Below are 24,847 nucleotides of genomic sequence, written 5' to 3' on the forward strand. Positions count from 1 at the left end.
AAGGGCCAGGAAGGAAGGAACAAACTGGGACAGAGAGGTAGAGGGAGAGCACATATGCACATTGCACGAGTTACAGAAGAAAGCAGGCACAATACCACAGGCCTCAAGGAAAAAATGGCTAACAGTGTCACAGTGGCAAAGCACTGGTGACATCCCCTTGGGGAGTGGCCTCCCTACATTCACAATGCATGGTCACACACAGTGGGGCTGAACCGACTATAAACAAGTACAGTGAACATTTTCAGAAGATGCAACACACAGAGAGAACTTAGCTAAATAAAGCTGTTTTCTTTATTTCCCATTCTACAGTTATCTTATCTTGGTCTCACTTTAGACCATCCTTTCACCGCATTTTGTCTGTGCTGATGAATATCAGCAAAGCAATCCAAATTCCTCACAATCACATCACCAAGTGAATCTCAGGGGTCAAATTCTTTCAGTCATGTGTGTTGCTGAGTGCAACAGCCGTCTTTATTTGTGTTATACCACTGGGCAGATGGCCTTTTTCCAAATCACCCCATATGTATTTGACAAATTGTGGAGACATTCCTCACATGCTATAAAAAATAAGGACTTGGCATATCAAGTAAAACTTTGCATCTTATTTTACACAGAAAAAGGGTTTAGCCTGCACTCTTATATGTTCTCATCTGTTTTCTCTAATCAGAAATTTATGCTGTTACCCAGAACATTTGGGTTTTAATCTAGGACAGATATTGTTACTGGAATGTTATCTTATCAGTATCGCTATTTATATAGTGGTCTGTACTTATTCAGGGAAAAAAGTAGATAGCAAATGAAAAAGAGAAAGCAGCCTAGAAAAATATTCATCAATGGAAAATTATCTATGCCCTTACAGAGGACAAAGATGGAACATAAGGTCAATGAAATGATTATTGATAATATGAAAGATAAAATTAAAAAAGTAGGAAGTTTCTGTAAACTACAGCTAATGTTTACAATTATCAAGTGTCAAATGTTTTTCCTCATATAAAAAAAAATAATTCTATTACTTTCTGCATCAGTACATAATTTAATTATTTCCAGTAACAGGAATCATGCTACCAAAAGCAAATGTTGAATGAGTTGAATGAACCTGACCATGGTTCTTGGATTGCATGGGAGCTGAATGGCAGGACATTTGGCTGTGGTTTCTAAACAGTGTGCCAGATTTTAGACTTTAATATTCTTAGGTACTCCCTAAAACAGATTCAGAACTGATTTGAAGGGAAAAAAATTATACAGATGTGCAACAGCTTCATGTCATATAAAACAAGAAGCCATCCAGTATAATGACCTTTATGCAGTCACTGTCCTTCACTTTCTGAAATAAGTTTCAAAGGAGCAGCAAAAGCATATTAGTGGGGCACAAACTGTTTATCCAAATAAAAAAACTTGAATTTGGAGACCAACCAAAAAGGTTTATGAAATCTTCTTGGATACACTGATTTGCTAACTAAACAGTTTCTAAATGAATATTTTTTAAATGTTTGCACTGAAATGTGTTTCAACTTACCTTTATAGAAATTTTAAGAAAATCATCAAAATTGCAATGAACTAAAAGAAAAAAATATTTTCCAGTCTAAGTAAAAGAAAACATATTTTCTAGACTTATATTCTCTACTTCATCTATCCTCTCTTAGACATCTTCATGATCGAAATTGCATCTTGCAATACCTATTTCTCTCTGCTGACTAAATAAAAAGTTGAGATATTTTTACCTTTATTCGATGAAATGCATTTATCTCTCTCTGACTTACAAGTAGTGATAAATTACAAAAAAAAAGAAAAAATCACACTAGTAAAAGTAGTCCTTTCTTGATATACAAATGATTACATAGGTTTTAGCCATTTTCTCTTTAAAAGACCAAGAAAAATCCTCACTCGAATTCTGGACCACTGTGCAGCAAATGTAAACCTATTGACAGAAACCATTCCTTAGTAACCTTTTACAGACTCCTTGTCTGGAAGTATTGACAGACCATGGACAGAAAACTTATTAATTATTCATATTAGGAAAAAGAAAAAGTCATATAAAAACTATATTGCAGTGAAATACACAATCTGGTTCAAAAAAGCACAATTCAATAAGCTTTAACTGTTGAGGTAGAATAGGAATAAGCTTCCAAAGTCTGATTACACTGTAAATATGTTCCCCATGTGCATAAGAGACTGGGGAAAAACTGAACTGTGGAGTCAATGTGCTATTAAAAATAAATAGTGTGCTAGAATGTAAGTTTAGTCAGTAGCATTTGAAATACAGACATGGGACTATGGTAAACTGACCATGTTAAATGAATCAAGCATAATAACTGCTACTGTTTCAATGATGCTGTACCAAATCCACAGTCTCATGTAAAGTGTAAGTAAAATGAATGAAAAAAGGAACAACAGTCAAGAGATGTGGCATTTAAAGTGTGTCCTGTTCTGAATTTATCGTTTGCAGTAAATAAAGAGATATCCTAACAGCCTCCCGCATGTTGAATAGGATCTATAGGGCTCCTAAATGATCCTTATGCATTACTGTGTTACTCAGTGTGAGTGACCAGCATAATCTCAATCCCTGAGCTCAGAAGGAAGGCAAAATCATTCTTTGAGAGCACAGTAATGTGACTATTGTATCTACTTGTTTCCCAAAACACACTTCCAAAGCAGCAAATTTCTGTATGGGCTGATAAAGCCTGATGAAACCTGAGCTTCTGACAAATGACCAGAGTATGCTATGAAAAAACAACAGCAGTTGCTGCTTAGAAACCTTGTGTGAAGTTAAAGAACAGAAAAAAATCTTATGGAGAATGCCTATGTGATCATCAACCCTTTCCCTCAGTGCACTGTAACACACCTTCAGTCCTCTGCAGATATTGAATTCCTTTGTCAGAGAAGCTAACTAGATTCCCAGAGTTAAAAAGGATAGCTCTTCCTTCTCACCTATTATAAATACTACTGATTCATTTTTTTCCATCCAAGATTATCTAACATTTATCAAATGGCAAAACCTATAATAAATATTATTAAATATAATATAAATTATATATTTTTACATATTAAACATATTAAATATCAAAACTTGCAACATTTAAACATATTGTAGCAGTATATAATGGTGTATATGACCTGGTTTTCAACTCCATGACTCCATGGATGAGTTCAGAGAACAAGTGCTCATTCTGTCACATGTCAGCTCAATGCACATAACCATATTTATCTATCACAGAGCATAAACTAACATATACTGGGGTTTGCGCTGTATTAGCTCAGGAGCAGCTCCACTGTTACACTGCCAGCAGAACAAATGTTGGCTTTGTCCAGTCCAGTTTCAAGTCTAGGTAAAGAAAAACAAGACTGTTCACGTGTGTCCATGTGCCCATCTTCTCTGGGTCTTAGGATAGGATATATTATATTTTAATAGCTAAAAAAACGAATTGATTTCTGATCAATGGCATTCCTCGTATCTATGTAATGTCACTCAAGATTATTAAGCCTGGCAGTGTTTTTATATTAACCTTTCCAAGGAAATTATATTTCTTAATAGGTTTTGTATCTATATTTTTCTCCAGAAACATGGCTAGTTTTAATTAATAATAAGAAGAAAGGAAAAATATAAAATGCTTGCCTGAAGGAGAAAACAGTTTAAAGTTAATAGCCTTATAAAACTTATTGGCAATTTTCTCACAAGATCCAGAGGAAATATATTTTAATAATGTTTGTGGTTGAGATACTTGGGTTTGGTTATTTTTGTCAGTATATTGTTTATATTTCTTTAGACCATCAAAATAATTTACATCTACTTGTATATATCCATATAAGTGTGTGCACATGCACTGTGATTTCAGGTATGTAATTTTTTTACATACAGCTTTATGCTGCATGTAGAAAGTCAGCTTAGAGCTTTGCAAAACTAGTCAATTTTCCTACAGTTACATTTTCAGCCACAAACAGAACTCACAGATAAGAAAGTCTCCTTCCTGAAATGTAATTAAAATTATTGATGTCACAGTAACTTCACACATCTCTAGATCTTCAAGTGTCAGCTCTGCTCTGTATCCTCAGTGCTGTGGCTGCTCATTTATGTTGATATTGTGGATATGGGCTTTCTTTGAAGCTTTATAGTCAAAGTGGGGCTAAAAAGCACTTGGTTGAGTGAGAGCCTGTAATGGAATATGATGTGTACATTTGCTCAAAATTAGGAGTTATCTTGCCTTCAAGGAATCTTATAAACTGATGCTGGCCATAGAGCACAGCAACACTCACAAAAAGAAAAAAAGCTTTAAGAATGACCGAGCACTTGTGAAAAAAAGGAACAGTAGGATTACAGTCAAAAGAATCTTTCTCCTTAGTGCCTGCATATGAGGGGGAAAATGGCTAGCACAGGTGAAAGATGTTTGCTTTAGTACCTTGCACCAGACTATTCACAGCAACCGTGACTTCAAGTATCATGAAGAGTGGCTTGGCAGCTAAGTTTTAAAGTAAATTCTGGCTGTGCAGGTAGGACAAAGGAGACACTTATTCTCAAGCATGACATGGATATTTAAGTCAAGACAGTCCTCCTAGATGGAAGGAAATACAATTCTGTAATCCAGCTAGTTACAACATCCAATGTGAGGCTGGTTTATTGCTGTTGATTTATACAAGCTTTAAGACCACTTCAGAGAGCAATCAGGTCCTCTTCCTGCCTTTCCAGACTTCGCTTCTCTTCCTTATTCTTTCCACATGTGCATCAAGACAGTGATTCCCCTTATAATTTTTTTTTTTTTTGCAACCTTTATGAACTGCACATACCCCTCATGTTTTCACACTTGTTTTTTTTATCATTCTGATGGTAGAGGAGCAATTCCCACTACAAATCTTAAGTCAATAATTAATGAACAGAACCAACACTAAAGCCGACGACTAAAAAATTTAGTGACTTCATCCCTCCAAGACATGAATCAGCATGATTGTTTTTACCGAATCTCTATGATGTTCTTGCAGAACCTAAAATCAAAAGATAAAGGCAGCAGGGAACCTTTATTGATGTGTGTGTACATATACATATATATATACATATATATATATATATTTACACATAAAAACACACAAGGCAAAAGTGAAGGGCTTTACATTTAATGTCTCAGAGCACTGGTTATTCTAGCATGCTGAATAATTAAAGTGAATTTGCTTTTTAGTTCCACTCTGGGATTTGAAGGAAGGTGAGATATTAATATCTTATATAGTTCAAGTCTAACACTGATCTAATAGGACAACTCACCTCTCTCTCCCCATTATTCCCCCCACTGCATTTGAAAGTTGTTGCTGCATCACAGGCTGTACACAGAGCCAGCCACTAAAGTGACATTGACACTTTATATAGTTCATCCTCTGGCATTGAGAGTGTGAAATTTCTTAACTTAGTGATTTCAAACAGAGGAAATAAACTGAGCTGTAAATCTTGGGTGTTTCTGCTGATCATGGCCCTTGAAAGAATCCTTATTATAGCGCATTTGACAGAGGTTTCTAATAAATTCATACTTGGCTATAAAGCTAAGCATACAGCCATAGGACAGCTTTTTTTATTCACTGATGATGGACCTAGAATAAAGTTACAAGAGACACTGAGAAGAAGCAGAGATGTTGTCATCATATAGTAAGCTCAGTACTGTAGATCCTGTTTATTTTAAAGCATATTCTTTTTAAAAAACAACTTCACTTCTTTGATATCAGAAACTACTCCAAAGAAATGGAGACGTGCAGAAGTGTCCTGGGTTCAGCAGTAGCAGTCATTTTTCTCCTTCTTGGTAGCTGGTGCAGTGCAGTGTTTTGCCTTTCAGCTTGGGAACAGAGCTGATAACAATGATGTTTTGGTTTGGCCAAGGACTTTGTGAGCCTCATGCTCTGCCAGGGAGGAGGGGAAGCCAGGAGGAAGCAGAGACAGGACACCTGACCCAAGCTAGCCAAAGAGGTATTCCATACCACAGCACGTCATGCCCAGGATGTAACTGGGAGTTACCCAGAAGGGCTGGGAGACTGCGGGGTTGGAGGAGGTATGGGTCGGTGCTTGGTCAGGCTGGGCGGGGCGAGTTATCAGTGGCTGGTGCTGAGGTGATGTATTCTCTTCCCTTGTTATTTCCTTTATCATTGTTATTATTGGTGGTAGCAGTAGTGATCTCTTTTATACCTTAGTTACTAAACTGTTCTTATCTCAACCCATGGGAGTTGCATTCTTTTTGATTCTCCTCTCTATCCCTCCAGGAGTAGGGGGAGGGAAAGAAGGAGGGGAGTGAGTGAACGAGTTACCTGACTGGGTTTAAACCACGACAAGAAGAGATGCAAAGCACTGCAGAGGGACCTCACAAATTGATGAAGGTCTGTGTTTAGAATAGAGTGCAAATTTTGCCCTGCCTGCTTTTTGCAAATCATAAGAGTGAAAATTGTAAAGACTTTTTCACTAGAGTCTGCTGTGAAATATATTTGAAACTGCCATACACAGTTGAGTCAATGGCCAATGATCTATTGCAAGTATGGTATCTGTGAACAAGATCACTAAATAAGAGGGTGCAAAGACTTTGTCTTTTCTGGGTAGGTAAAACTTTTAGATTTCATAACACACTTTTTTACTTGTGCAGAGGTAAAACCAGCCTAAATTCAGGAAAGATCATTGTAATTAGAAAGATATAGTTCAGGCTGCAACCACTGCAAAGGAAGAGTTCTGTATCGTCATCTTGCTACGCATTTAAAATGTGAGGGAAGAAGAACAGTGTTAGAGCTAAGATTTGACGGAAAAAAGGACTTCTTTTTTTTTTTCCATCTTTGCCACATAGCCCAATCTCTGTAAGAAATGGAAATGCAAAGAAGAGTTTAAGAACAGTGTAAGCACTCACATGACATCTCTGAATGGATTTCTTACTCATAACAAAACCCAATGCCTCTTTAAACCAGTGTAAATACCGCATAACCAAATTGTGTGAATAACTAGATTCTTGGATCAACACGCAGTCTAAATTGGCTATAAATATACCACATGCTAATGATAGAAAATATCACCTAATTTCTAAAAATCCAATCTTTCTCCATTTCTCTGTAGCTCTTAGAGTGTGTTCTGAGGTTAAATTAATTTGCGTTTCTTAATAATCTTTTCTTTGGACATGCAAGGTGCTATAAAAGCAAAGACTTTCTCTCCTAATTGGTTGAAGGAAATAAGGAAAAAGAACCCCACACATTTTCCCCTACATTTTACATCAGGCAAGTAAGCATTTAAAGAAGTGGGATAATACAAACTAGCATTTATTTAGTAACACACTAAAACACACCAAGACCTGTATGTATTCTATAAGCCAGTGCATAGGGCACCTTTCTTTTGAATATGCCCATCAGGATATTCAAAGAATTAAAAAAAAAAAACCCCAACATTATTCCATACTGATCTTTGAGTGATTTGCTTTGTCTGTGATTTACAACAGCAAGGAAAGCCATTTGTAAAATCTAGTGGTCCTTCAGGCTTGAAGAAAGAAAATAATGGCTAGAATTTTCCTTCTAGAAAAAAAAACCAAAACAATGTTCACTCTATGGCATATTTGTTTTCAGTCATTTCTATCTGACATTACAGAGTGCTAAGACATGTTCATAATTCTAAAAAAAAATAAAGCTTTATAAATTTATTACTATAACAATATTTATTGTTTTTAAACTTCAGTGTACTTCAATGGGAGACTTGGTGCAACAGATGATACTGAAGTACATACCACATTTCAGGACTTTACATCATGTTTACTACTCATTCTAATGTACAGGTTTGGGACACATAATTATTTTGTTAGCAAGCAACTGAAGAAATTTTTATTAGCATGTACAGAAATTATGCATTAGCTAAAGATAGAAACCTTATATTAAATCCAGACAAGTGATAAAATAAATCCTATTGTTGCAAAGCTGTTACTCAAAGGCCTAATATTATTCTGTGACAAGTTGAAGGCATTTTTGTGCATAATTCATAAGAGATAATTGTATTAATTTACCTGCTCAATGACATAAAAAGTTAGATGTTTCTTCATTTTGATCTTTAACTTTCTGCTTTACTCATTTTTAAATATTTGATGGGTTAACTGAATTCTAAAGTCAGACTAAAAAGTGAAAATCTATTTTTCTTTGAAGTTTATCCTCCATGTCACCTCCACTGACAGAACTAAAAGAGCCATAATAGACTTTTTATGAATTCTTGTGAATTTTTTTATGGCTCAGAGTTTGGACATATTATTTCTGATAGACATGAGAGGAAAAGGAGTTACAGAAAATAACTCTTAAAATAAACAAACAAAAAGAGTTCCAAAAAGTGCAATTGCAGACATAGAATCTCATAGAGTAAGTTTGTGGGTTTGTGTATTTTTTTTTTTTTACATACTGCAAATTATGATGAAAACAAACAGCTTAGTTCATGCTACAAAGCAATGATGACTTCAGATGTTTTTTAAGACATGAAGGACTTTGCCCCTGTATTCTTTTTTTTTTTTTTACAGTAAGGTTATTGGAAAGATATGTCAATAAGTACATTTCAAAAATCTGTTTTCTTTCAATTACAGAGTTTAAGGTTTACCAGATGACAAATTTGCTGTGAAGTCATTTAGGGTCACCTGTTCTGGTCATAAGATAAATAGAAATACATGAAAACAAGGACTGCTACAGTGAGATGAGGATGTTTTGTCCTTAATTCTATTTTTTAATAGTGGTACCTAACAATTTGCAAAGACTTATGTCATCACGCAGGAGAGCCAGATTTGATTCTGATCTCTCACTCTCTTACTAGAATCAACCTGAACATGTTAGGTCTTAAACAACTGAAGTGTTTGGCTTAATTTCAAGTGCATAGCTAATTCCATTACATTAAGATGTTCATTTGCAAGTCTTTTATTACAAATTCACAGCGGAATCATGATAAACTGGTAAAGGTATCAGCAAAATATATATATCTTAAGTCACTGTTATATGAAGGCCTACAAAAGATTTAAGGAGACAACACACAAAACTTTTAGCCCCTGAAACTTCCCCCAAGCAATTTCCCATGATATACAGAACCACTGAAATGAAGGTTTTGGTCCTTACATTAAGGATCGATCTGGTGCTGATAATTTTTTTTTTTCCAGGGCAAATAAAAAAAGAAGCAATTATATTATTACTATAATGGAAGTTGCAAAATCACAGAATCCTAGACCTCACTCAAGTATCAGTTTCCAAGGACTGTGTAAGAGTAGAGTGAATGCTCACTATATGTAGAAGACTAACTTGCATTTTTCTGAATTAACTCAGGGCAAAGATTCTTGTACAGTATTTTCACCCTCTGACTGCTTCCTTAAATAGGGTCTTAAGCCTCAATAAAGAAGACTTGCTCAATCACAAAGTCATGAAGAGCATAAAATGCGCGCAACCAGATTAAAATAACGCTTCACAAAGAGCATAGAGAAGATGCAGATGTGGGTTTATGTCTGCCCATGGACGAAATGTATTAATACTTTGTGGTAAACATATGAAGTGGGACAGGTAATAAAATTGGTCACCATCTCTGAATAGACTGCATAATGGCATTTTATGCCATTTATGTTCACACACAAAGAACGTTTCATATTCCTCTGCATTCACCCAGACACAATTTGAAAAACTCTTTCAATATGTATTATATACCCAACCTTATGAACTCTTCAAGATGCCTTTTACTCTCAATGCTCCATAAATAAAGTCTAGAGAGGGAGTGGAGAGAAGTAATTTGCATTACATTGTAGTACATGAATTGGTAGGGTGATCAAAAATACTGCAGTTCATTTTTTTTCTTACAAAAGCTATATAACCTGTATCTCTGAATAAGTTATCCAAATTCAAGATTAAATGTCTTTTAGAAAACACCAAATTAGACACAGATATCTGAGGTCAAAGGCTAGATTTTTTTTTTTTTCATTCAGAATTCTTTTCTCACATATACCTTGTGATTCTCCTATTTGTTACAGTTAAGGTCAAAAAGTGAAAGACTCACACCTACAGATGATAATGTTTCTGGAGAATGTGGTTTCAACCAATGGGATTTGAAAGCTTAATTCCTGGAAATGCCAGCATTGAGTCCAGATACGTTAGACATGCCCACAGATTTTAGCAGTGTTGACCATTCTTTTTACTTTGATTCATCAGAACAGGAACTGAGAAGGAATCTTGGAAACTTCTTGGCCTCTGACCAAAGCTGTAAGAAGTAAAAAGTCATTCCTAGGATTCTATATTCCTCTCGTATTTTGTTGGACTTCCTGTTTAAACCAAAATATAGTACTGGCACTACCTCGCAACACAACATTATGATTCTGACGCAACTTTCAGAATTAAAAGCAACCTAAAGCTAGGGCTGAGAGGCTTTGCCATACTGTCCAACCATATATTTCTTCAAATACCTGGAATTCTTATCAGGCCACTGAACCATTTTTCATGTTACTGGGGTGAGGTGAAAAAAAAAGATACAAAGATGTTTTCTGTTCTGTTAGGAGACTTGCTTGTATGCTGACAGTATCATAAACTTCAGAAGTTTATTAAACTGTCTTCCAGATCATGCTCCTCTGTATGCCAAATCATGATGCTACAAAGTAAACTCCATCTCTTTACTCAAAATAGTTTTCATCAATGTCTATTTATTAGTCAACCTGTGATTTTTTTTCTCCCCTTTTAATCCTCTTGACTACATCGGCTCCAATAGTTTTATTTGCTTCACAAAATAATGGGAGATGATTGGAAGACAGCATCGTAAATATACAGTATGGAAACATAAAATCACATCTGATAAATGTGACTTGAGGTATTCCCCCCAAAACCTAAGGATAATCCTATTCTCTTGGTAGAGATTTTGCAGTTATAGAGACAACACTGATCAGAACTTGGAGAGACAGAAAAAACACTTTATGATAAAGGGTTGGGTAAAGGTTAAGTGATGTAAATGTTACAGCTTGTGCTTGATAACAAACAGCAGAAATCCCTGGCATATTCACAAACTCTTGCAAGGCTTTGTAGAGACGTTTGCTGTGAAGGTATATTTTTTTAAGTCTTAACTGCTCAAAAATCAGCCTCTCTTTCGCAGGGTATTCCAAAAATGTTGTAGCTGTTGACATTACTATGTGGGGGAGAGAAGAAAATAAGGGCACATAGGAGTCTAATAGTGATGAATATTGTTATCTGCACCATGAATATTTTGTGTCAGATCCACTTAGGGTCATCTCATATTTTTTTCCCAACAGCCTAATGCACAACTGAGAATGCAAATGATTCTTCAGCAGGTACTTGTAAGTTCCATCACTACTATCTGTCACTTAGAACAAAGAGAAAAGAGCAAGGAGATTTGGAGAACATTTTTGTTGCTGGGTTTTTGTTTTGGGGGTTATTTGTGTTTTTTTTTTGTTTGGGTTTTTTGGTTTTTGTTTTTTTTTTTTAATACAGACATCAATGTAGAATTACAAAATAAAAGGAATAAACCTCAGTAAGTGGTTTGAGTAAGCACATGAAAATATGGATATTTAGCTGACCCTCATCTAAATCTACAGAGATATCTGGAATCTTCTTTTTTCCATACTGCTTGATTCAGGTTGGGAGTTCAATACAGCCTCCTGAAATCTAACTCTTTCTTTTTCCTCATTGCTGCTGGGCTGTTGTCAGGCAAATCTTTCTCTGGGTTTGACCAGTATTTATATTTTTAATGTGAGACAACTTTTCTGGCAATTACCGAAACTAGCACATTGAAATGAAAATTGAAGTTACAAAATGGAACTGATTCTTGGCAAAAATGTTCACAATGCAATGTGATGGGCACAGGACCAGATGCAAGGAACATAACATGTCTGCTGTTTTACAGAAACTACCAGTTCTTTCTTTTTTTCTCCTCTCTCTGTAGTATAGCACTTCTACCATCTGCTCCTGTCATTAGTGCAAAGACAGCACCAACACGTTCAATTGCTGTGTTCTCTCTAACCTTTTGAAATAAGCTGTAATCACCTATAAAATGTGAAAATGTGAAAAGACCTCACCCTGTCTTCTCTTATGACATCCTATTAGAGCACTGAACAGGTCACAATTCAGGCATTATCAGAAGTGCACTTCTCCCTGGATCCCTTTCTCTGGCATAACTTGCACATTTGACATCAGGTTCCCCACCCTGCGTCTGGTAGCTATGGCTCATTGCAACACTCATACTATCTTCCTCCTACCCCAGCTGGTTTCCCTTGCCTCACTTCCCCCTCCACTTCATCTATCCACAGCTCTGACTGGCAGCTCTATGACACTACATCATACCATCAGGCTTCTCCTACCTTTTGCTTGTGCCAAGCAGACAGGAATCTAGCTGCTTTAGCATGTTCTAACAACTCCTCCTCTTCTGTCTGTCTTCCATACAATATGATTTCCCTCCACCTTCTTCCTCAGCGTACTTATCTGACATTTTTGAGTCACAGGAGTGACTGAACTGTATGAGAAGAGCATACAATTGATGTCTGGCCAACTCCTAAATACTAATCTCAAATACTCTCAAATATTGTAACTTTAGTTAATAATCCAAATAATTTCCATGGTTCTTTAGAGTTCTGAATTGTTTGCACATATTAGGTTGTCACAGCTAAAGTTAAAAAGAGCTTGGGAGCTCCTGGTAACTTTTACAGATCCACATGCTCTGAATATATAGAAAAGCCAGACAGCATGTTTAAACTCAAGCAGTTGATAAGGAGATCTTATTCAAGTACCATTGTACAGAAAAGTCTGTGAATGTGTTTGCCAAAAAAGTTTTGATACTCATAAAGGATCTAAGGAGATCCTTAACTAAGGAGAGTTATTTGCTTCACAGAGACCCCTACAGAAGAATAGTAGTTTTTGCCTCTGCTTTTTGCAGAAGAAAACCACGTTCCAATGGAAAAGCTAGCTAGACATGCATAGAAGAAGAAACATTGTTTTTCAGAGCCTACCTGCTAAGAAAGAATAAATTTTCTCCTAGGAACGCCTTTTAAACCAACCTGAGCAGAAAAGCAAATACATCTTATGTAAACTAAAACTTTACTAATTGTACTATATTTGTTTCTTGAGCTAAAGAAAGAATATGATTCCAAACTGTTTATCACTGAAAACAATATGTCTATTCATTATCTGAAGATCTAAAAAGTTTAAGACGAGGTTATTAATTTTTTTTTCGGTTACTTGGTATTTGAAATTTATTTTTTTTTATCAAATCTATTGGAGTGTCTGTTCATATGGTATACCTGTTACAATTCTTATCCAGATCTTTTGCTAATAATACAGTATGATCACATCCTTTCTTCTTTGATCTTTCAGCTTTTTATTATAGAGTCCTTTAAAATTCATCTGCAAAGTCTTCTAATTGACTTATTGCCAATTCTTTATTATTTTTTAAATTGGCTCGCCTTCCTTATTTCTCTAATTATCTAAACACACATGCACTTTTGCAGGAGTTAGCCCCTCACATGTATTCCCAGGATGCAACTCTTAAACTCCACCGGTTTCCATTGTAACTGGCAGTGACGACAGTTTCAACTGCCTACTTGTTTGCTTCCTCCGGAATTATCCCTAGTCTTGCATGCAACCTACACATGAAAAACCCCTGAACAAACAAAAAAAAACCCCATACAATTCAAATTCATGAAGCCTCAAACTCTGCTAAAACTATCATTTCCTAGGATGTTAGAAAAAAAATTAATGTTAGAAAACTTCTGTTTAATAATAGCTAGACAACAAAGAACTCTGTTGCCTTAAATGCAAATATAAGCACTCTGTGTGTGTGATGTCTTGCTGAAACTTCAGATTCTGCAGCAGATACCATCTTATGATATCATATCTGTTATTCAGCACACCCGAAACCATTGCTGTTAAAAAAGATCTGTCATTATATTTTACACTGACAGCTCTCTTTTTCATTGGTTCTTTTTATTGTTTATGAGAATAAAATCAACATGACAAAACTGATCTTCCACCAAATTTCCTTGCTTCTTTCCAAGATTACAAGTGAGGTTTTAAAATCCATAGATCAAAAATTAAATTGGCAGGGAAGTCACAGAATTTCAGACTGTGCAATAATTGAAGCCATATTGGGATATGGTGTTTAATGGCAGCACCACAAGAACTCCATTTTTTTTTCTGTGTGCAGTTCAAATCCTTCTATTCTCCCAGGGCCTCATGATGGCTCTCAGTACGAATCCAACAGCACTCAGGTAATAGGGTTGATATCTAGGGTGCTGCTGGATATAAGGGCCATAATCTGGCCCTGTTTTGGAATATAAAATATATTACACAAATTCAGGAAATTTAAAAGTGATGTATTTTTGTTTCAATTCCTCTTTGGATATAATTTCTCCTCAATCCTAGAGCACTTACTTAGATATTATCTTTTAAGGCACATTTTTAACACAGTAATTTGACTTTCCAGCAAATATGCTGGATGAAACCCAGGGAAATCTGTACTTTGCTGCCTACAGTATCACGTTAAAGAGTGGTTAGAAAAAGAGAAAGGCATGAGGTGGTCAACAGTAAATAAAAATGTAAGCACAAAGAAGAAAAATATTCTGATTACAATAAACTGTTCTGATTTTGCAAGGAAAACTGCTGTGGGAAATACTGGTGTATTTTCTGGGTTTTGGTGTCTCATTTTGAAAAATATGATGCAATTTGTAGAAATCAGTTAGGTTAAGATGTTATAACGTATCTCTACCCTCAGCAATTTCTCACCATTTTAACAGTCTGCATCCTATATGAAGCTAAGCCATGATATTTCAAAGATGCAGGAGTTGCTGCAGTAGTTATTCAGGGTATTAGTCATTAGGACACTCCTAAATATTATGTAAACCAAGATGAAATTCCCTGCCTGAGGTAACAGCAAATTCCTTGCTGTTTTCAGAAAGTCAGACAAACATTTCTGAAGTACAACCTGTGCTTGTATTAGAAAGAGACAAATTCACAAAGATTTCTCCTGAGCTGAGCCATCATCCTCATAATCCTCTTCCCTCTGGTTACATCCAAAGTAGACTTACATTTTTTAAAGATTTAGTTTGTTCTTGTGTTGTGATGAGAGATGCCAATCTGGAAAATGAATGGAGTCAAAATGTGTTTGGATTTCTGTTTCTCTGAATGTTTAACCTTTTCTTGACCAAAACTTTACCCAGGTAAAACTTGGGGTGTGGATATTTGGCAGAGATCTCAACTACCCTCATAGCTACAAAAGGGACATCAGGTGTTCAGAAATTCTTTACATATGACTAGTACAAACGCAAAGATCAGCTTCACAGCTCATACACTTAGCCATGAATTAGACCATTTAAAGAAAAGCAGCTGGATTTGCAATGGTGAAGAGTATGGTATTGCTGTGTATCCTTCTGGATTCTAGATCAAAGGCGCCTGACCCAGAGGAAGGGTAGGAAAAGGATTCCTTTTTAGGGAGCTGAGGATAACAACCAAAACCATTAAAAAATGAGAGACCCTCTCCCTAAATCGATAGTGGTTTTGAGATTATAGGGATTCGTGAATTTTGGCTGCCCTTGCCAAATCCCAGGAAAAATGTCTCCTTAGTACATTGTCAGAATCAAAAAATGATTTGAGGTGGAAGGGAATTTAAAGATCAAGTAGTTCCAACCCACAAAGTAACAGCCATTCAGTAAACCTGAAGAGCAAAGGGGCCAGTCTACAGATTAGTATGTTCTGGGCATAATGAATTTAGCTAGAATTCACAGTAGCTCCAGCCTTCCCCAGGTGCTACCACTGACTCACTTTTCAGACCAGCAGGAGCTAGTTCTCCAAAGACCAAAGGCAAATGGCTAAGGTTCACCCTGGCAAAATTCTCAGGCATTTAAAGGAGATGTAACCTTGAGATATACCCCTTTTCTAGACATATATTCTTTGTACCCCTTTTCTAGAAACATATTCTTTAGAGAGATGTTCTCTAGAAAGGATTATAGCTTTCCTAGCAGCAGATTACAAAATTCTCAAATTTCACTTTATCTACAAAATTCTGACAATAGTCCTTATTCATTACATCTTTTCAGAGAACATCTGCCTGGTTGAACATACAGCCCAAATGGTATAGTGAAGGACAGACAAAACACAAGTTTAGACAGCATTTCAGCAATATACAGCTTAGCTATACCTCACTGCCAAGACTGAATATATTTTATCTACTTTTTCAGGTAGCATACTGTAAAGAACATTATCCCTAGTAGGAAGAAAATTAATGTCTTTGTCTATAAAAGCAGTTTAGTATTCTAGACTCTTCCCAAGAAGCAAACAAGTCCATGTGAATCTCTCAGGATCATAAACATGCTATTGTTGTCATGAGTCAGGTACAGATTAGGCAGACTGTGTTAGTCAAATAACCTTGGACAGCTGTTTTCTGAATTATGGCATGAGCATTACTGAAACATATTATCAGCGTGTCTAATTGTAGTGTTGTTGGGTTTTTTTTTCTTTTCATTTCACTGCATTGTGCTTCCACAGATATTCCAGTCATTTGCACGGAGGTGCCTAATTTTAAGAGTTCAGTATAACTCATGAGTAGTTTTTGAAATATATGCAGATCTTAAATATCCAAACATAATTTACATGATGCATTTATGCCACATAACCAGCAGTGTTAGGTGCTGATTAGATTTGATTAAGAAGTCCCAGTACCAGCAAACAGAAGGAAGCACATTATTCAAGCCTGTTGAGACAAACCTTGTGAGACACCCTCAGAAGCTGCTGCACACTGCCCATCTGTGATGAATCCGGGATGTTCTAACAGCATCCTAACAACAATGACATTTGTCTTTGAGTAACCAATCACCATCACTTCCTTGTACACTCTTACCAGAATTGTTTGTTTCACAAGGTACCTAATGTATCTTTCTGAGTCCGGCGTTTGTAAAATGTCAATGTATGGTCCTCAGAGCAAGAAAAGCTGACTTCACCTGAGCAATTGAAAAAATAATGGGCCATTCTTAAAGTTATACTAGATTTAATACTTGGAAAATTCTCATTGGATTGTGCAAAACACACACACCCATGCCCCTGCTACTACTACTACCACTATTACTATTATTTGAGTGTTTCCCCTCAGTGGAACGAGCTATAATAAAACTACAATAGCAATAGCAAAATATCATGTATAGTTAGTCACCAAAGGCCATGCTTTGTCTGCCATCTTTGACGACTACTCTAAGTAAAACTCGTTCCTAGTCCCAACACGAACTTGCTACATCCACATTGCAAAAGTTTTTCTTTCCCGAAACATGGTAGCAACTTCTAAACTGATTATTGAGAATCCTGCCTGAAATGTCCTTTCCTTCCAGGACTGGACACTGCTTGGGAGAGCACCAGCAGACACATACTAGGGTTCCCGCCTCCAGCTGAGCCAAAGGAACAATTGTGGTACAGTGTTCAAGTCCCTTAAGGTATGTTTCTCAGTTTAGCAGTAGATGCAGTCTTTAAATGCTAAATTAGGTGCTGCATTGTTTAACATCAATTACCTAGTCAATGTACCTTCTTAGGCAGTTAATTGAGATTAATTGTTTGGTATTTACTATCTCTCCCTAAGCCTATAGGAGAGCAAAAAGCTAAATTTTAGGCTATTATACAATGAGAGCAAACAGATTTTCAGAAAAGCTTATCAAGAATAATACAACTGAATCTTCCTCAAGCAAACAGCTTTGAATTGGAAAAAAAAAAAAAAAAGCCAAACCTGCATAGAGTTTAGTTTTCCTCAGATGCAGTCCAATGGCCCAGTCATTAGGCAGTGCCACCTTGGTTTGTGTTAACAAACTGTGACTTTCTTACAACCCCACTCACATTCAGTTTCCCCCCAGAATTATATAACTTTAGCCACATTTCCAGCAGGACTTAAAGCAGGTATATGTGCAAATCTAGCTTCAACCTAATCTGACCATACTTTCAAAAATAACTTTTTGTTAAAAAATCTAAGACTTAAAAACTTTCCCAAGTAAACTCTTTGGGAAGTTATAATTATATATAACTTTTAATACTAGAGCTTTTAGAATAATTTAATATTTTTAATCTATTGAATGAAAAGCCTTGTAATCAACCCAGACTGTCAAGAAGACAGGCTATGTCACATGAAGTAATTTTCTTTCATAAAGCACTGCCCAAACTGCTGCAGATTTGCTTGTCTGTAGACGTTAATGATAGCAAATGTCAACTTAAACATATTTCCCTGCCTTAAATCTGCCAGATGCCATGTGCTTAAATAAAATGAGAGCTCTGAAAAGAAGGTAACATTAATTTTAAATACCCAAACCCAGCTTACTTTCATTGAGGATCTGGGAAAGACATGCAGTGTACATAAAAACACTGGCTGACTTTGAGAGGTAACAAAAATGGCCTCATCATATCTGACTTTTACAAATTAAAACTTTTTCATAAAAATAATTCAAGCCTTCTCCAGTTGAGGTCATACTGCATTCACAAGATTCCACATAGTGAGTTGACTAGTTTCTCATCTCTTCAGCTTTACGATTATTAGGTATAACTGCTAGAATATATTGTAATTATGGAAAAGCAATCTGTTCCCTCCTAATGGCAAAACCATTTAGAAGCAAAAGAAGGTAGTTCCCTATGACAGGGAGATCATTTGGACCAGGTGGAAAAATTGCTTAAATCACTTGAGTTAATATGCTAAACATATTTACATGACCTTAGTAAAGCTGCCTAAAGCAGGCTCTGCAACAGGGCATGGATCTATCTGTTCACCAATATTTCTATGTTGCCCTCATTAAAATTTGAATTTATTTGTTTTTGAAAGAAACAGTAGGTATGATGTTAGTCGTGCAAAAGGAGGACCTCAAAACCTATGATAATACATATTCTGCTCCTGTTTGGAGCTTTCAAAAAGCTTTGACCAAGTCTTATCTAATCAATACCTCTTCTTTGCAGAGCCATGTTAAAAGGTCATTTTCCCTTGTAGACCATTTGGTAAGATCTGCAGCACAGGTAACTTAAACATCCACTCTTCTTCCTTCCTCCTGAACTTCCCTCAAGCTACAAATATTTAATTTAAATTATTAAATTATTTTGATATTGATCCAGATTTTTAGGCTGAAATAACGAAAAATTACTAATTAAAATTTGCTTTCAGCAAGAAATTTTACAAAGATGAACTTTTGTTTGCATTTGGAGTTTAAAGAAAAAAAAAAAGTTCAAATGTTAAGAGCTGTCCATGGGTCATAAATTCATTTTCCAGCTATTTTTCTCCATGGATACATTTAAAGTACCCTTTAGAGCCTCTAAAAGCTTACTTGATTTGTTAAGGAACGTGAAACCTTTGCTACCACTCAGGCAGAAGAAATCATTTTGCTTATTTAAATCTCTGTTTGTACCCATGGGATTTAGTAAAGGTCTGCCTGGACACGAGCAATTCCCCAAATCAAAGGTGAATGTGCTAAAAATTCTGGGCTTAGAAAGAACCTAAATGTGAATTTTTAATTCCTTTTATTTGACTAGTGAAACATACATCATTAAGTCTTTTTAATATTTCCTGAAAACTTTTAAAACTGAAACCTTCTGGGTGAGGGAAGGAAGTGCCACTGGCAGGGGTACAATTCTTGCAAATGGTAGAAACGATAAGGCTGATTTGCAACTCTTAAAACTGAACATAAACAAAACTTTCTAAGGAGGGCAAAGAACCAAGAACACTTCACAAGCAGCTCCTATAATTTGTAGAACACTGTTTTCTTTACCTCCAACTTGGCCCACAATCACATGCATGCGAGTATTAAGTCCACTTCATCAAGGAATGCTAATTCAAAGACACTGGACGCTACTGTCCAGACTTGAAAGACATCCATAAAGGCAGCTCAGGAAACATAGCTAGGATACTAATGTAAAGAGGAACATGCCAGGCATTTCAAATATAAATAAATAAAGTAGAAGAAATAAAACATCCCTTGAAAGATAACACAAGAGTATCGGATTTAGAGAACAACTGTACCAGTCAGGCAACAATTCTAGGAAAGCATGGCTCAAACTGTATTTCCTATTATGCAAGAACAGGTGCAATTATAAATAAACAGTACTTTTCCCCATAGTGATTAAAACATTTGTTTTTCTATCAGAAAGCCAAAGAAAGTAAACAGACCCGCTTTTAATGCAATATGTAGGTATGACTTTACTGTGCCAATAAATTTTCAGTTTCCTTTCAAGATCACAAAAGTAAGACATAACAAATGCAAGACATAACAAATGCAAATTTCACTACAATTTATCCAAAATAGTTTGAGCCACAAGTGTTGAGGGGGGAAAAAAGCATTTTTTCACAGCTTTTAATGTCAGTGGTACCCTGTGTACACAGCTGGTTGAATAATGAACTATGCTTGTGAATAATTACCCCATCATTGATCTTTTCTTTTTTCAGCAGCCCAAATTCTCTCCCTTTAATGAACTTCTGATTCAGCTTGAAATAGAAAAAGCAATGTGAATTATTTTCCAGATAGAACGTGAGGATATTTTTGTGGACTGATGCTGAAAGAACCAAAATGTCTCAACATGTTTACAGAAAAGATGCTTATCCTCTGAGAATACTGAACAGGAGCTGGAGAAAAAAAGGAAGTTATGTCCAGATGGAAATACTTATGTATTTTTTAAAATTGACCTGTTCTTCCTTGCGAGACAATTCAAGGCAATTTACTACTGGACAAAAAACTGTGCATTTACTCCTGAATCAGAAAGCTACCACAAAGCAGAAGATGGGCAGTTAGTTTCTGCAGTAGCTTAACTACTAACTTGTTTGGTGTCCAGCCCTTTATCCAGCCTGTAAGTATCACAGGCAAAAAGAAAACCTCATTAATTTTTCTGGTCTGAAGTTGTTGATAGTTGATTATCTGTGTTACTATTCTTCCTTTGAAGTATTCATATTTTCCCACTCAGCCTGACGGTCTGTATGATTCCTATTCTGAGGGCCCCACCATGCACTACAGGAGTTATGTACCTATCTTCTGAAGCTCAGGACTCTGCTAAGCATTTACATTTGACAGATGGTTGATTGACTTTTGTGAGTCCTTATGCACACATTTGTGAAGTCTACATAATAACAGCTATGTTGATCTTTACAAGTTTCAGGCTGCCAATGGTATGATCCCAGCATTTTCATTTCCATACTCCTATATTATTATTGAACTACATAACTACTGAGCTACCTACAGTATTGGTTAGAAATTGGCTGGAGAGACAGCAAAGAAAAGCTAAGCAGAAGTACCATTATTCTTCACTTCTCTATATATCCATCCTGGTAATCATTACTAACAAGCCCGTATTTCTGGAAGTCCTACTTACACTCATCTGTTTAAAAGCCCTTGGTAAACTAAGTAGACCTGTCCTAAACATCTGGAAAATGATTCTGTGACAACCCCAGGATATAGCAGTCATTACTGAGTGTTAATGTACTGGTGACCTTGCAGTGCATACACGTCTAATCAGTGTTATGCAATTATTCAGTTTTGCTTGCATTTCCTTTCATAGTTAAAGCATTTTCACTGTGATGCTATATCAAGACTTCTGACAGTAAACCAGTAGATGTACTTGATCTCTCATTTTTTAAAATGGCGTTAAGCAGGTTTTTTCACAAAATAACTTAGAAAATACAATCCCAACCAGTTTTTTATATTAGGTGACCTCAGTTCTTGGCTAAGGCCAGTGACATACCCCAAACCGACCCATTACACAGAAATGAAGCTTTCTTTGATTTACATTTTATTCATATGTTAGAACTTCTAGAAAATTCTCTCTTACTACTCTTTAGTCCCTCACTTAGCTCTGAATAGCAGGACAGTAAGGGCAAACAGAGTAAGAGTTACTGACAGGAAGCATAAGTGGGTGGCTCTGCATCAGGCTACAGTGAGAGAGTTCATATACTAGAGGATTGATGAGCTATGCTTATTGCTGAATCCTGAAGGCTCCATAACCTCAGGATGAGGGATGTTATCAAGTGGCCTATTGCAAATTTTCTGGTCAATTTATATTAACAGATGTTTAGGATCAAGATTACATGACTTCAGCATGTCAGGAACCGAAAAGCTACTTATACTACCGGATCATGTAAATTACTAAAGCCAATGTCAGTAAATACCTATTGTATCTAAGGGATATAGCATATAGTTGTGTCCTACAGTTTCTCCTAGTCTATCTTGATCATCAACATGAAAAAAATAATCCAGATTTCACTTGTTCATAATTAGTCCCATGTCCATATTTTGGGATATGTTTATAAAGAAAACATCAGTGTATCCATCCAACTGTGATTATGCCAGGTAAACTTCACAAAAGATAGATCTTCACAGACATTACTGAGATGTTTGAGAACTCATCCTATTGGAAATGGTGTAGGGGGGCATAGTTTCTTGGTTGTTTTTTACCTCAGTAACACAAGTACTAATGGGAAAGCATTTTACAGAGGATTCCCATGTGGTCATTCACTGTTTTTAGTTCAGACTTAAAAATTAGCTGAGCTAATGGCTCCTCTCAGATTCACATGGATGTCTCCTTTTTCTCCGTCTTCTTGGTCTGAGGTGGGCGTCTTAGCTCAGGTGCAACCTCAAAAATCTGTGCCCAGTTTCCCAAATTCAAACTCATATATTCTCCCAATACCTGGAATATTAAAAGGAAGTGCAGTGATGATACAGCATCCTGATCAGTCCATGCTAAATCCAAACACTGTTTACATAGAGTGACACAGGGGTGTCCCTACACCCTCCACAGCATTTCTAACCCTGATAGCATGGCTCAGAAATTCTCAAGCTGCTGACTTAGGCCTAATAGCATTTACTATTGCCATACAAGCTGGTTTTGGATTTGCTGGCCCTGGCAAAAAAATACGGCCACTTCTATGAAGGACTAAATTAATAAGCTTATGAAGCCTAAACAATGAAGCCTAAATTAATAAGCTTAAAGTTAAACTAACTTAAGCTTCATCCATCTCTGCCTGGAGCCAACTTGGTTTTGTCTGCACTTACAAACAATCTACACCTCATATAAACAGCTCATGGATAATGATGATTATATATTACATACTGTCATATCTTATATGAGAGTATCTAAGCACTAAAAGAATTGGCACTTTGTGAAATTTTGTATAATCTAGATTTTCTTCAAATATAATTTTACTAAACTAGCATTCAGGTAGATGACAAGTCACTTCTTTGGCATCACACATTGTCTTACAGTTGAAAAATTGCAGCACTGAGTAAAACAGATTACATTTAGCTGTTAGAAGAGACGTAGAATTGCTTTACTTCACATTTCACAATCCTTTACATAGAAATCCTTTCCATTGTGTCCTTCTCCTTAGGGCACAGTCTCTCAATATGTATATGCAAAAAATTATTATCTTGGAGGATATTCGTATATTGCACAGAGGACCCATTCCTTCATTTATATATATTAGTGCACTCAGACAGAAAGCTGAGAAACAGTGAAAGGAAAATTAATTTCTTCTAAATTTTACAGTGGTGTTTCCCTACAGCAAAGATACATTTCTGAAAGGTTGAATGTTTCATTTTAAATGGTTCCTGATCTCAAGGCATCAGTTAGATACACAGTCACAACTCCACCTGCGTTACCTGGGCAGTGCACACGTGCTTTCTTCTGAATTCAGGTAACTTGTTCTTTTTCTAGCTCTACCTTATGCTGAAAGCCAAGTCTGAGAACCAAACAACTGAAATTAAGAAGCCCCCTGTTTTCTGTGACATGCTTTTTCAATATGAAAATAAAGATCAAACAAATATTTCAGACTTTTTTTTTTTCTCTAAGAGATCACCTGGCCTTATCAGTTTATATAACAAGCCTTTGTGGCATATGATAGTGACTTATTTTATTTGGAATGAGGATATGAAAAACATTTTTATAAAGAGCCAAGGTTAAGAATGTTTTATTCAAGTAAATATTGAACACATTCCTAAGAACAGCCCTTCAGGTCTGAAATAGGTTCAAGAACGGTTACTTAACAGTCTGAAGAACAAATAATTCTAAGTTTTCATTTTGTAAAAAAAATGTCAAGAGACAGATTGGACCTTAATCACGATAGCTAATGCTTTTGGGCTTTTTGGTCTAAGGGTTTTCTGATGGAGGGAGAAACCTAGCTAGTGAGGAATACTTCACAGGAGTTAAATAAACCCAGAAGTCAACATCAGTTACTCAGATGTTCTCATTTGGCTGTTTTTCTATAAAAATCAATAGTCAAAGGGGAGCCCAAGACAAAATTCTTGTTCAGAGCAGCACAGAGACAAGGGAACACCAAATCCTGAGATTCCCAGTGAGATTCAGAGACCATGCCTCTAATGAATGCAGGTGAAATTTTGTGCCAGGATTCTTTTGCTCTTTTGTTTTCAGACAAATGCAACTCTAGATCTAAATTTCACTGCTGCCTGACAAGATCTAGGAAACCTACCAAATATTGGGCAGATTACAGGACTAAGATTCCAGCTCTGCAGTCTAAGTCTGCCTTTAAAACAAATGAAGCAAACCAAATATACAAACAGGCTAATGCACAACTGTAGGTTCCTCCTAGAAAACAAAGCATACTTCCACAAAAACAGTCTTTTGCAAGTTTTGCATCTCTCTGTTCTCAAAATCCCCACCTTTATCTTTTCCAACCTACTTTTTTTTCTGCCTCCCTTAGCACTGAAGATTTCCCAATTTCTTCCGTAACAAGTACACATGGGCAATAAGACCTGACAACATTAAGCAGTTGTTTCTAAATGGTATCAGCCAAATAGAATGGCATGAGCTGGCACGATTCAGCATAGAAATCCAATGACATCTCACCCAATATACATGTCTATAAGTGCCCTTCTTTTGATCACTGAGTTTAGATAGTTAGTACTAATATCAC

At 36.2% G+C, this 24,847-nt stretch overlaps 1 long non-coding RNA gene across 1 annotated transcript in view; it reads right to left on the minus strand.

The window, feature by feature from the left end:
- The window catches only part of LOC134156738 (uncharacterized), a 225,018-nt gene that overhangs the window by 73,224 nt on the left and 126,947 nt on the right, over nucleotides 1–24,847 (minus strand). The window contains exon 2 of the long non-coding RNA XR_009962043.1: nucleotides 19,704–19,795. This is a non-coding gene — a long non-coding RNA (uncharacterized LOC134156738). The remainder of the gene's footprint in view (nucleotides 1–19,703; nucleotides 19,796–24,847) is intronic.

The sequence above is a fragment of the Pezoporus occidentalis genome, unplaced genomic scaffold (genome assembly GCF_034315485.1).
Source record: "Pezoporus occidentalis ecotype Australia unplaced genomic scaffold, CSIRO_AGI_Poc_V1 ctg9, whole genome shotgun sequence".
NCBI classification, from domain to species: Eukaryota; Metazoa; Chordata; class Aves; order Psittaciformes; family Psittacidae; genus Pezoporus; species Pezoporus occidentalis.